Source organism: Theropithecus gelada, chromosome 9 (genome assembly GCF_003255815.1).
Source record: "Theropithecus gelada isolate Dixy chromosome 9, Tgel_1.0, whole genome shotgun sequence".
In the NCBI taxonomy this organism is placed as follows: Eukaryota; Metazoa; Chordata; class Mammalia; order Primates; family Cercopithecidae; genus Theropithecus; species Theropithecus gelada.
The window spans coordinates 120,323,011-120,337,859 of record NC_037677.1 but is presented as its reverse complement, the minus strand read 5'-3'; the positions used below and the strand labels follow the sequence as shown (position 1 = coordinate 120,337,859).

Below are 14,849 nucleotides of genomic sequence, written 5' to 3'. Positions count from 1 at the left end.
GAACTTGGAGTCTGATATTCAAGGGCAGGAAGCATTCAGCACAGGAGAAAGATGTAGGCTGGGAGGCTAGGCCAGTCCGGTCTTTTCACATTTTTCTGCCTGCTTTATATTCTAGCTGCACTGGCAGCTGTTTAGATGGTGCCCACTCAGGTTAAGGGTGGGTCTGCCTTTCCCAGCCCACTGACTCAGATGTTAATCTCCTTTGGCAACACCCTCACAGACACACCTCAGGATCAATACTTTGCATCCTTCAAGCCAACCAAGTTGGCACTCAGTATTAACCATAACAGCACCCAATGACTGATAACTGCAGGTACCTCTTAGTTTCAAATCCAAAATCCCAGGAAAGAATGTATCGGATCAGGTGTCTAGTGTAGGCCAATCAACTGTGGTCACATCATCAAGGTACTGTGATTGGCCTAGTTTCTGTCAGGTGCACCTTTAGGTATTCCACTGTGGCCAAGGAACAGTCATGCTGCACGACACATCTGCTCCAAAGGTGATCATGTGCAAGGGTCTAAGTGGAAACGTAACTCCCGGAAACAATAGAGCTGAGCACACAAAACATTGTTTCCAGGTAGACATAGTTAAAGTAGATTATGGTATCTGCTGGGCACCACCATGTTTGGCACATCTTCCAAAAGTTAAGATGCTCATCTCTATTTATTGAAGACAATTGACATTACAGTCATTAGAAAAATGCACTAAGATCTAGATTTCATGTTTAGTTTATGCTTTCAATGTTCAATTTCTTAAATTCTTATTGATTATGTGGCCTCTGTGTTTTGAGAAAGGGAGGTTATATGCAAGTGATGGAGAAGTGTTAATTTTAGGTTTAAGATGTAAGCATTTTTAACCAAGAACAATTTCTACACATCATGTGCAGCTCCAGATAACTTGCTTAAGTAACCGTAAAGGCTGGCAACTGATCTGAGAACACTGAAATCCTATACCTAGGACCTGGGGAAAAGAGGAGTACGATGAAGACCAAAGAATAGGGGAACAGAGCATCTAGGTATGGAGAAATAGGAAACAAGTGATCTGATCCTTTCTTTCTACCAACCTAGTGAATTACCACATCCTTGATGATGAACTTGGCTTGTTCTTCTTAGACAAAGTAAGATCATGTGTATGGAAGCATTTTGCAAACTGAAGTGCCAGATGAATTGTTATTAGAAAATGTTAATACAGTTGCTCTTTCAAGGAAAGAAAAAATTATACATAAGGAAATCCAAGAGCAAAGATCTTATTTTTTACTTATAAAACGTCTTTAAGAGATGAATATGGCATCTTTACACACATCTGTTTCACAAAAGGTAGTTGTGGCATTTTCCTGTATGTAGGCCTATTGTACAACATTCAAATAAATATATTTTAGCTTTATCATTATGTAATATTTGATGGATACAAAAGAATGGATATATGTGTAAGGTATTAAGCACTACAATAAAACCAATGCTTATGAACCTGCCATGCAACTAAATGGCAAGAACAGCAGTCCCCAACACCAGGGACTGGTTTCATGGAAGAGTTTTTACACAGATGGTGGGGGATTGGGGGTGGGGATGGGGGTGGGGAAGGGATGGTTTCAGGATGAGATTGTTCCACCTCAGGTCATCAGGCATTAGATTCTCATAAGGAGCATGCAACCTAGATCCCTCATGTGCACAGTTCACAATAGGGTTCATGCTCCTGTGAGAATCTAATGCCCTAATGCCACCACTGATCTGACAGGAGGTGGAGCTCAGTTGGTAATGCTCGCTCACATTCTGTTGTGTGGCCCACTTCCTAACAAGCAACAGACTGGTACTGGTTCATGGTCCGGGGGTTGGGGACCCATAGGCTAGAATATTGTCTGGTCAAGATGATCTCTGATTGGTGGAAATAATCTCTGTGCCTTTTCCAGATCCCCCTACTTCTTCCCAGAAGTGGAATCATTCTCCTTATTGGGGATCAATTAATCTCCTACCTTTAAAAAGTACTCTTGTCACATATGTATTACATATGAAAAAATATTATTTTTCTTGGTTCAGGCTTTATAAAAATGATTTTATACTGAATGTAGCTTTTGGAATTGTCTTTTTCCACCCCACATTATGCTTCACAGGATCATCCATGTTGTTACCTGTGGGTTTAGTTCATATATTTGTAATGCTATTTAACCTTGCGGGTATACCACAATTTATCTATTCTTCTTTGATGAAGATTAGATTGTCCTCTTTTTGATTTTTTATTGTTGCTACTGTCATTATTGCAATTTTCTCTTAAGAATAATGCTGCTATTAGCATTCTTGTATATGTCTCCTGGATTACATGTACAAAGCAGTCCCCATGATATATACATGAGAGTGTAATGCTGGGTTGGAAGGTATGCAAATGGTAGTTTAACAGGACAATGACATTTGCTTTCTAAAGTGGTTGTCATAGTCTTCTTTAAGGTTTTTATTGTGAAACATTTTCACCAACATTTGACATTGCTATTCTTACTTTTCAATATAAAAGGTGTAAAGCATTATCTTTCACTGTTGTCCTTAGAGAAACTTGCATTTGTGTAACCACTAACAGGGTTGAACTTCCTTTCCTATGTTTATTTGCCATTTGGTTACCTTTGCTGTGAAATATTTGTCATGTTTCTCCATTTACATTGTGTGCTTTTTCTTTGTCTCATTGATCTATAGAATTTTAAAAACATATTCTCAATATTAATCTTTTGTCAGCTAAATGTGCTCAAAATAGATTCTCTCAGCTTAGAATTTCTTTTACTGCTTTCTTGATGATGTTTTTTGATAAGCAAAAGTTTTAAATTTTAATGTACTTCAGTTTATTTGTCTTTTATGATTTGACTGGTTGTGTTTTATATACAAATTTCTTCCATACTCTATGGTCATGAACTTACTCTTCTATTTGTTATTCAGGTTAGGTTTTAAGTTTCACTTCTCATGTTTAAGTAGCTAATCCATTCAGAAATGATTTTGTGAAAAACATTAGGTATAAAGTCCGGTTTTAGTTTTTTTCTATATTAATATTCAGTTGCCTTCAGATCATTTATTTAATAGTTCTTTTATTTAAAATTGATATGCTAGAGATCTCTTTCAGGTTTTATATATGCATGGGTCTGTTTCTGGGCTCTAAATTCTCTTACATTTATAAATTTATCTATTCATACACCATTATCACAGTGTCTTAAAGCTTTATAATAATAAGTTCCAATGTCTTGATAGGACAATACTCTCTACTGTTTCTTTTTATCATAAAGTATCTTGGCTATTTTGGGCTTTATTCTTTCCTATACATTTTAGAATCCGTTTGTAAAGTTTCTTGAAAATGCAATTGAGATTTTTGGAAAGAATTGACACATTTCCAGTATCTTTCTATCAATGAACATGATATAGATCCCCACTTAGGTATGTCTTAAAATGTTATTCAATAACATTTTAAAGTTTCCTTCATAAATATCTTGCACATCTTTAATTTATTTGTAAGTGTAAGTACCTTATTTTTGGCTGCTGATGTATAGAAATGTAATTAATTTTTTGTATATTGGCTTATGTCCAGTCATCTTGCTGAACTCTCTCGTTTATTTTAGAAATGTTTTTACCTTTATGGATAATTACATAGTCAGTTTGATAAATGTTGTATGTGTGCTTAAGAAATGAATATTATCTAACTTTTGTGTTCTGAGTTCTATGTATATTAATTACATAAAGGTTATGTTATTAAAATCCTGTATATTTTTGCTATTTTTGTTGCCTTTTTAAAACAACAATTGAGAGAGGTATGGTAATACTCTTCTATGCTGATGGATTTGTCAGTTTTTTACTTATTTTTATTTTATTTTACTTTTTGCTTATATTTTTGGAGCTCCTGTATTAGGTGCATACAATCTAAAATTGTTATTTTATACTGGTGAACTGAATCTTTTATAATAATGTAATGACTGTCTTTATCTCTAATAATGCTTTTAGTCTTAAAGTACATTTTGTCTGTTATTATTATAGCTACCTAGTTTTCTTTTAGTATTTGCTTTTATGGATTGTTCTTCCATTAGTTTCAACTTTCTTATGTTTTGGGTCTGTCTCCTATAAACAATATATTTGTAATTTTTAATCCAACATAATGATCTATTAACTAATCTATTTATATTTGTGTGATAGTTTTTATAATTTGATTTATTTCTGCTTTCTCACTGTTATTCTTTTTACTTTTCTTTTATATAATCTGAGTTTTCCCACCTTGCTTGGTTTTTCCATTAGGCTGATTTTGCATAACACACTCTATTATTTCAGTTTTTACTCTTGGAATTTTACCAGGTATACTGAGCAAATTTGAAATAAGTATATTATTTAATATTATTAATTTGTAATAAATTAATACTTCCTTAACAATAATAGGATTCCTATGTGTCTCAAGTTCTTCATCTGTAAAATGGAGATAATAATACCTACCTCATAGCATTGTAGTGATACTTAAATCAATTTATGTATATGTATGTGTGTATATGTATCTATATCTATCTATATATGTATATATGTGAGTATGTCTGTATCTATTTACATAAGTATATTTATATCTATTTATATATCTTGGAGTGGGACCTGGCACATGATAAACACAAATTACTGCCTTTTCTATCTTCACTAAGTACTTATCAAACACTATGACTAACTTTTGCAGTTTGAGGTACAACAGCAAAACTAACATCAATTTCTTTTTTCTTCTTCACAATTTCACTGATAGAAGACTGGTTCTTACTATAGATGTTAGCAATCTTAGCATACCCTATTTTTTCTTCTTTCATTATTAAGTTGAGAACTTTCACCTTTTCATTTAAAGGAAACACTTTATGGCTTGTCTTTGGTGTGTCCGAATTGCCAGCATCTCTACTTCTTGCACTTTGGGGCCATTCTTAAGTAAAGTAAAGGTTACTTGAACATAAGCACTGCCATATCATGTCAGTTGATCTGATAACTGAGAAGGCCACTAAGTGACTAATGGGCGGGAAGCCTATACAGCATGGATGTGCTAGACAAAGGGGCGATTCACATCTTGGGCAGGATAGAGCGGGATGGTATAGGATGCTGTGCTATTTCATCATGCTACTCAAAATGATGCAGTTTAAAACTTATGAATTGTTCACTTCTGGAATTTTCCACTTAATATTTTCAGACTTAAAGTTACTACAGTCGGTAGAAAAGGAAACTATGGATGAGGGGGGACTACAGTATTTGTGAAGTGCTTCCCAAGGCATCTGATGTGCTAGGTACTATATAAATCTTTGCTAAAGGAAAATTGTAAAATGTGATAATTACAAAATCAGAAGTTCTTTTGTAGGTTTGTTGCTTTTTGTTTATGCTGCCTTTTCCTCATGGAGAATGTTTTCTTGTGTGTTTAATGATTTTTTAAAAATTGTATAAATAGTCGTTCTTAATTCAGTGACTACTTAATTGTACCTGCTGAAACCTCCAAGAGCCTAGGTTGAAGATTCTTTTCTTTTGAGGGGATTTGTGTGTGCTTCTATTGGGAACCAGTGGATACCACTGTGCTGAGATCTTTTAACCCCTTTTCAGAGTCCTGGAACAGTCTCAAGTTCAACTTCCCTAGCTTTTGATGATTCTCAGGCTTAGTACTCTGATCCTAGCACTGTTAGATGCATTTTCCCTGGGGCTACCCTGGCTTTGTGTTTGTGCATTACTCACTATCCTTTTTTTCAGCTAACAACTGGTTTTTGTGGTTGTTGTTGTTTGCCCCATTGGAGAGTTTCTTTACTTGCTCACAAGCCCACTGATGGTTTTAAGCATTTGTTTTGATGTCACCAGAAACTAGTTGTACACTAGTAGAATCTGTCTTTTTGTTGATGATAGATATTCTTTGTTTTTTAAATTAAACCATATTAGCATCATGTAGTAAAGTGTCTAAATATATTCCAGCTTTTTCTATTATGGTCTACCTCCTCTGTTTTTCTGATTTGAAGGAAAGCTGGATTGGAGGGCAATGTGGTAATATCATACAAAGGTATTTTGTTTTTAAATTTTTTAAGTGAGGGAGCTGGCTGCAACTCATAGAAGCCTCTCCTCATTCCACAGTCAAGAAATCTTTGACACAAACATTTCTTTATTTGGACTACATTGCTTGGAGTTCGTAACCTCCAGTTGGAGAGAATTAAATGTCAAGGTGGTTTTGTGATGTGGAATAGTCTATTTGAGGGAAATGGAAAAAAGCCACAACAGTGCCATGGTTTTTAAACTTTCCCTGAAGATTAGAAGACCAGGAAGCAGTGACATTATAGCTTCAGTCTTCTGAGGCTCTTTAATGACAATGGATTTGCCTGTCACAAAAGAATAACATAATCAGCTTTTATGTTAGATCAGGACTATCTTTATCACGAACCTTCTCTGCCTCCTTTTCCTTCTAAGCGATGCAGACTTCCTCTGCCCTCCCACAACTTGCTGTACTTGTCTCATCACAGCACTTGATCACGCTCTCTTGAAATTTCCAGATTAATTCCTTGTCTTCATCATCAACCTGTAAAAAGCTTGAGTAAAGGGATGTTGTATAATTTAACTTTGTATTCCCAGAAGCTAGTAGCTGCAGGGAGAGGAGCAGGATTTACCACACATCCCATAATGCTTTAACTTTTTCATGTAGGTAGAGCTTTAAGACACAATTCAGTCCTGCCACAACATCATAATGATTGGCAAGTATCTCTTCTATCAGCCTGGATTACCAACCTTCATTATTTTAATGAAGATTTAATTAATTATTAATTTCTTTATGGCAGTGACGGAACATTTCCATTACAAGGGCACAAAGGGGTCAGTGTGAAGATCCACTCCCTGGAAGCGTTTGGAGGGAGCAGCTGAATTATGTCCCAGTTCAACGTTAATAGTAATCCTATACGTTGGTATGGCATCTGGCAGTGTACAATTTCTTTGTTCTTATTAATAGCTCATATTTATGGAACAGTCACTATGTGCCAGGTACTGTGCTCAGACTACTTGCATTACCCCATTCAATCCCTGCTCACTATACAAGGAGGCAGAGTTGTTACCTTATCTTACAGCTGGGGCTCAGTAGACACACTGCTGTCACATGGGTTGCAGCTAGTAAGTGGAAGAACTAGAATTTCAGTTTGGTCTTTGATATGGTTTGGTTCTGTGTCCCCACCCAAATCTCATCTTGAATTGTAATCCCTACATGTAGGGGAGGGATGTGGTGGGAGGTGACTGGATCGGGGGGCAGTTTCCCCCATGCTGTTCTCATGATAGTGAGTTGTCATGAAATATGATGGTTTTATAAATGACAGTTTCTCCTGCGCTCTCTCTCTCTCTCCTGCCGCCATGTAAGACGGCTTTGTTCCTCTTTGCCTTCCACCATGATTGTAAGTTTCTTGGGGCCTCACCAGCCATGCAGAACTGTCAGTCAATTAAATATCTTTCCTTTAAAAATTACCTAGTCTTGGGTAGGATCTTTATAGCAATGTGAGAATGGACTAATACAGCCTTCTTAATGTCAAAGCCTGGGGTATTAACCAGTATACTATAACATCTCTCAATTCATGCATTAATATATACTGTCCTTGTAGATAGCTTTATTATTTTCAAAAGGCTAGGTAGCTTGCCAAGCTTATGTAGTTAGTAAACAACAAAGCTGGATTCAAGCTAAAATGACTGACACTCATTTTTCTACTCATACTCTTATTGCATGTTTACTCTTATTGCACAACAGTAGTTTCAACATGTGTGTGTTTATATAGAAAAACAATGCCTCACAAGCTAATAACATCAAAATTTTAAAATGCTGAAAGAAAATAAACATCAATCTAGAATTCCCAGCAAAAATATCATTCAAAAATGATGAAATGAAGAAGCCATATTCAGACAACAAAAACTGAAAAATTATACTATCAGTATACTTGGTTTAAAAGAAATAGCAAAGGCACTCTTCAAGCAGAAACAAAATGATCTCAGGTAGAAACGTGGAAATGCAAAATTAATAAAGAGTACCAGAAAGCGTAAATGAGTAGGTTTATAAACGTTAACTACACAAAACAATAGTAGGAATATTTTATAAAATTTAAAATACATATGGAATTGAAAATGAATTCCAAAATAATGCAAAAGCTGGAGGGGTAAATGGACTTGAAGTGTTGTGGAGTTCTAGCATTACCATGGATGTAGTAGAAATTATCATTTGAATAAGATTGTAGTAATCAAGGATGCATATTATAATCTTAAGAGAATTATGAAAAGAATATTGTGAGTATATAACTAATAAGTTAATAGAGAGAAACTAGAATAATCAAAATCTGATTATTTTGTGATTTTTTTTCAATCTTAATATTGGCAGTGATCAATTTCGAATGATCAAAATTATTTGTATGGAACATTGCATCCAACAATTACAGAGCCAATATTCTTTTGAAGTCCACATAGAACATTTGCCAAAATTGACCATATACTGAGCCATAAATGAAACCTCAAGAGAAACCAAAGGGCTGACATAATTTAAAGTATGTTCTCTGTCCACAATGGAATTAAACTAGAAATCAATAATAAAAAAGTAACTGGAAAATATCTAGTACCTAGACATTAAACAATACACTTCTAAATAGTTCGTAATCAAAGAATAAATCACAATAAGAATTAATATTTTGAACTAAATGACAAAGAATATATGACCTATCGAAATTAATGACATGAAACTAAAGAGTGCTCAGAGGGAACATCATAACCTGAAATGCTATATTAGAAAAGAAGAAAACCTGAGGAGTGACCTCAAGAAGCTAAATAAAAAGAATTGTAAATCAAACTGAAAGAATGCACAAGAAAGGAAATAAGTCATTTTAAAAATTTATAATTTGTAATATTTGTAACTGATTTAATATTTTTGAATGTGGACATGATACAGAGCTGAAATCACTGTTACAACCTAAAGACAATACATATGAAAATGAAAACATCTTGATGTTTTTTAGAACTCTGAGACAATATGAAAAATGAAAGCATATGGATGTCCTCTTAGAAATCTGAGATGACAAGTATGTAAAATGAATGTGTCATAAGTCCTCTTGCAACATCCACGTAGAACTTGGAGATAATGAGTATGAAAAACGAATTCTTACACAGTCGACTAGCTGAATAAATGCCAGCAGCATCAAACATCCAGACTCTGTTGTTATGTGAAAAAGAATGAACTCATACTTGATTAAAATAAAAACAAACAAAAAAAGAAAAAAAGTAGAAAAAGTCCTACAGGAAGCATCTTACTCAGTGGTGACATATAGAAATCTTCCCTTGGATGTCACGAATGAGATTGGGATGTCTGTTATTCACTTCTTTCAGCATTGGACTGAACATCTTAGCCAGTATAATAAGGCAAGAAGAAGAAATAGAGGACCTAATGACTGGAAATAAAGAATCAGAACTGTCATTGTAATATCATCATATTCATAAAATCATCCAAAGGAGCCCACAAACTATTAGACCTAATGAATAAATTAGCAAGGTAGCTGGGTACAAAGTCAACATACAAAAAGCATCTATGTGTCTACATATCAGCAATAAATGAGGAAGTAAAATTTAAAGTGATATCACATAAAATCATTTAAAAAATCAGCTTCCCAGGAATAAAGCTAGCAAAAGATAAATTAGAGAAGACCTAAATAAAGAGGATCATATACCATGTTTATAGATTGGAAGATTTAATATTGTAAAGAGGTCAATTCCCCCAAAATTGGTGTATATATTCAACATTAACCCAATTAAAATCCAGAGGCTTTGTTTTAGAAATTGACAAGCTGAATTTAAAATGCATATAGGACTGCAAAGATCTAAGAATAGTGAAGGCAACTTTGAAAAGCAAAAACAAAGTGAGAAAATGTATTAATGTTATTAATATGCTAATATTAATTAACATTAGATAAGACAGATTTAGGATAGGATAAGAAATAGACCAACAGAACAGAATAGAGCATCCAGAAATATATCTAGACATATACAGTCACATGATTTATAGCAAATTGCCACTTTGGTGCAATAGGAAAATAACCATATAAATGGTTCTAGGTCAGCTGGAAGCCCATATAGAAAACCATGTATCTTGGGCCGGGTGTGGTGGTTCATGCCTGTAAATCCCAACACTTTGGGAGACTGAGGCAGGCAGATCATGAGGTCAGGACATCAAGACCATCCTGGCAAACATGGTGAAACCCACTCTCTACTAAAAATACAAAAATTTAGCTGGGCATGGTGGCACTCGCCTGTAGTCCCAACTATTCAGGAGGCTGAGGCAGGAGAATCGCTTGAACCCAGGAGGCAGAGGCTGCAGTGAGCCAAGATCGCACCACTGCACTCCAGCCTGAGTGACAGAGGGAGACTCTGTCTCAAAAAAACAAACAAAAACAAAAGAAAACCATGTATCTTGACCCCTCACACTATACGATAATCGACTCCAAATGGATTGCAGATCTTAAATGTGAAAGGTAAAACAATAAAATTTTTAGAAGAAAACATCAGTTAATATCTTTATCATCTTGGAGTAGGCAAAAATTTATTGAAAAGAACAAAAATACTGAAAGCCATAAAGAAAAAAATGGCTAAGATTGGATTATATTAAGAATTTTTTTTTCATCAAAAGACACCATAGGCTGGGCGTGTTGGCACACACCTGTAATCCCAGCATTTTGGGAGGCCAAGGTGGGTAGATCACTTGAGCCCAGGAGTTTGAGACAAGCCTGGGCAACATGGCAAAACCCCATCTCTCCAAAAAAAAAAAAAAAAAGAAAGAAAATTACAAAGATTAGCTGCGTGTGGTGGTGCACGTCTGTAGTCCCAGCTACTTGAGAGACTCTGAAGTGGGTGGATTGCTTGAGCCTGGGAGGCTCCAGTCTGGATGACAGAGCAATACCCTGTCTCAAAAAAAGAAAGAAAGAAAGAAAGAAAGATACTACAAAGAGAATTAAAAGGAAGACAGATTGGGGGAGATATTTGCAATATATGTATATATTATTCAACTTATATCTAGAATGTATAAAGAGCTCTATAAATCAATGTGAGAAAGACAGACAACCTAATTGAAACAGGGGGAAAACTTGAGTAGGCACTTCTGAAAAGATGGTATTCAGATACCCAATGAACATACAAAATATTGAACTTCATTAGTCACCAAGCAAATTAAAATAAATCAACAATGAGATAAAAGGGTACATCCATCAAGAATGGCTAAAATAAAAAAGGAAGATACTATCGAGTGTCAATAAGAGCGTGGAACAACCAGACTCTTGTTTATTGCTGGTCTGAGTACAAATAGGTATAATTAATTTGGAAAATACTGCAGCTGAACATAGGTATATGAACATACATCTACCCTCTGACCCTATGACCTAGCAATTCCACTCCTAATTATACACCAAACAGAATTTTTATATAAATTCACTGAAAGATACATGCAAGAATGTTCACAGAAGCACTCTTCCTAATAATCTAAACTGGAAACTACTCAAATCCCCATTAGCAATAAAATGGATAAAAAAAATTATGGTGACTGTTCTCAGAGTAGAGTAGTAGAAAGCAGTGAGAATGAATAAAGCATAATTATAAGCAATGATAAGAATTGTCAAAGATGAAACTAGGCCTGAAACAAAATGAACAAAGTCTTCATAAACCTGTGACAAGAGGACCCATCTGTGATCACGCTTATTTCAGCAGTGATTCAAAGGTGGTAGAAAGAGGAGTTAGTTTTCTAAACAGGGAAAAAACAAGGACAGCCTCTGATTGGCACGCATTCTATTACGGTGGAATTTTTGGAAGCAGAGACTTTCTAACTGGTCTTCAGGTACTTTGACCACCCTTGGTGAACTTCAAGAGGGGTAGCTCCTTACTGCCTGGCAGAGGAAGTTCCACTCCTATCAAATGGCCTAAAAGCCCACCATGCCCTGGCCTCTGCGCCCCTGACCCTTCCTCTGCTCTCCTGGGGCACCAGCATCCTTTCTGTTTCCAAGTGCCATGGGCCCTCCTTTCTCCATCTGTGAGATGCTTATACCTCAGTGGGAGAGAATGACAGTATCAGGTAATTCCAGAAAGGAGTATGAAATTACAAATTGAATTAAACTATGAAAGAAAGCATACAAGAAAAGAAATTGGCTAGATCGAAGGGTTAGGACTAGCTTTTTTATTTGGTTTGGGGTCTGAATAATTTAAAGGCAGACAGAGGAGGAGAGAAGAGGAGGGGTTCAGACAGATGCAGCAGTATGTGCAAAGGCCCTGGGGCAAGAGAGAGTATAAACAGTATCAGGAATTGAAAGAAAGAACACAGAGAACACAGGGCAAGCAAGGGTCCAGTAGAGTGTGATGAGGATTTTGTTAATACTAAGATAGCACAATGCTTAATATGAGAATACTTAAAATAAAAGCTATTTTAAGCAGGGATGACATGATAATATTTCATTAGAAAAGTAAGCTCTTGCCTGCAACGTAGGTGGGGGAGCAATTTAGATGCCAGGGGGCCTGAGAGAGTGAACTGGGGTGGTGGCAGGGGAGGTGGAGAGAGTTGGATACATTCTTAAAAATGTGGGAGTTAAAATTGACAGAAGTTGGTGATGGATTCAATATAGGGGAATATATCAGTCTGTTTTCATACTGCTATGGAGAAATATCCAAGACTAGGTAACTTATGAAGAAAAAGAGACTTAATGGACTCACAGTTCCACATGGCTGGGGAGGCCTCACAATCATGGTGGAAAGCAAAAGAGAAGCAGTCATGTCTTACATGGCTGCAGGCAAGAGAGCATGTGCAGGGAAACTGCCCTTTACAAAACCATCAGATCTTGTGAGACTTATTCACTCTCATGAGAATGAGATGGGAAGAACCTGTCCCCATGATTTAATTACCTCCCACCGGGTCCCTCCCACAACACTTGGGGATTATGGGAGCTACAATTCAATATGAAACTTGGGTGAGGACACAGGCAAACCATATCAGGGAGGAAGGGAAGGTGGGACACCCAGGCTAACACTGGGATTTTGGCCTCCCTGGGTGGATGGCAGTAGCTTTCCTGGGGCAGGGCCTCTGGTGGACTGCTACGGTCATGGTGTAGAGCAGAAGGTGTGAATCAGTTTGTTTAAAGCAAGTTGAATTTGAGATGTCGCAGGGACGTTAAGTGGAGGGGTCAACTAGGCAAGAAGATATGATGTAGCTTTGCAGTTCAGAAGATAGTTCTGAGCCACAGAAACAATTATAATTCAAACATAAGTAGGGGATTAGTATTCTTTTTTTTTAAATTGTTTTAGTTTGAGTTTGAGAAATTATGACTTGGCTTTCATTTCCTTTTTTTCCCCGCCCTCTCATTTTCGTTGGAGAACTTCTTTTTCTTTTTCTCTCTACTCCCCTCTTATTGTCTTGTGCTTCTCTTGACCGAGGGGTTTCCTACATTCATCACCTCTGTCTTGGCAGGATACAGCTCCCGCCTCTGTTGTCTGTCTTGCTGTATCACCCTCGGGCCTTATCAGCTGAAAAACAGACAGCAAAGGGAATGGCAGCTACAAGTCATTTGGAAATTATTTATATGTGGGAAACAGGTTGCTATTTTGGGTGGATAATTTTCCAGGGAAAAGGAAGGAGCTGTTACTGAGGTGCTTTTCTTGTTAAGGCAATGCCAGTGTATCTCCCTCCACAGCTCTGGGCTCACAGTGGTGGCTATCAGAGGAGGAATGTGATGTGTGATCTATTCTGGCTTCTAATAGGTATTCAGACAGAGCTGGTGGGGAGGAGAGAGGAGAAGAAGAGAAGGTGTGAGGTGAGGGTTTGTTTCCAAGCATGTATAAAAGCACCTAAGAATCATTTTCATGACAAGTCAGTCGGATGAACCAGATTGCATAGAACCAGCTGTTCTTTTGAAATAAACTCTACTGGGCAGTATAAATTCAGATAGGAAACTCAAAACCTTATTTGGATAGATCTCAATCCTGAGGGCAAGCAGGCAAGTAGGAAAAAGATTCCAAATACTTTAATGGGCAGAATTTTCAAAACAAAAAACAAAAAAATCTGGTAAATTGCTGCTTAGTTCCAGTATTTACAAAATTACAGGGGGGTGAGTACTCAGGAAGACTTTCCTATATTGTTCAACAACTAACATTATAAAAAACTGAGGCAGTGAGAAAAAAAGGTATAGGTCACTTTTCTTGCCAAGGCTATCAGGTTGACCTCCACACTGGAAAGTCAAATTATGTCGATTTTACCCCCAGAAATTTCTGTGCAGTGGGGTGTGATGATGGGGGTACGGCTTTAGGTCCAGCCATCACTGGATTCTTCCTGGGGTGGGGATTTTCTGTGTGGCTGTGACAGCCAAGGAGAAACCCAGTATCTCTTAGACACTCAAGATTTTATTTTTGTGATGAGTAAAATCTCATTTGTTACATTCCCAAATCAGCTTCCCAACCAAAATTTTTAGACCAGTTTGCAATCTTTACTGAGATTATTTTTCTGTTAAGTTTCTTGGGTGTGATGTAGGTGTTCAATGCAAAAAGATAGATGCCCATTTGTATATCTTTATGTGTGTGATCAACAGTGATGACTAGGGGCTAGGCCGTGTTCTAAGTGATTAAAGGGCATGAAACTAAGGCTTACGTTAATTCTTTAAGGTTGATGCTTTTATGATTCCCATATTATGGATGAATAAATAGCAGCATAGATTGGTCAGTTAGTTACCTGGCTGAGGTCACAGAGCTGTAAATGTCCTGGAACCAGGGTTTGACCCAATGCTGTCTGCCTCTGGCACCTGCTCTCCTCACCTCTAAACCTCTTCATGGAAAAATAAACATTTTAAAGTGTATAGTCCTGATGATGTTTTATTT

General features: G+C 36.6%; 1 protein-coding gene across 1 annotated transcript in view; it reads left to right on the top strand.

The window, feature by feature from the left end:
• Window positions 1–14,849, top strand: part of CPXM2 (carboxypeptidase X, M14 family member 2) — a 145,291-nt gene that overhangs the window by 77,531 nt on the left and 52,911 nt on the right. The gene's annotated exons all lie outside the window — the stretch shown is intronic.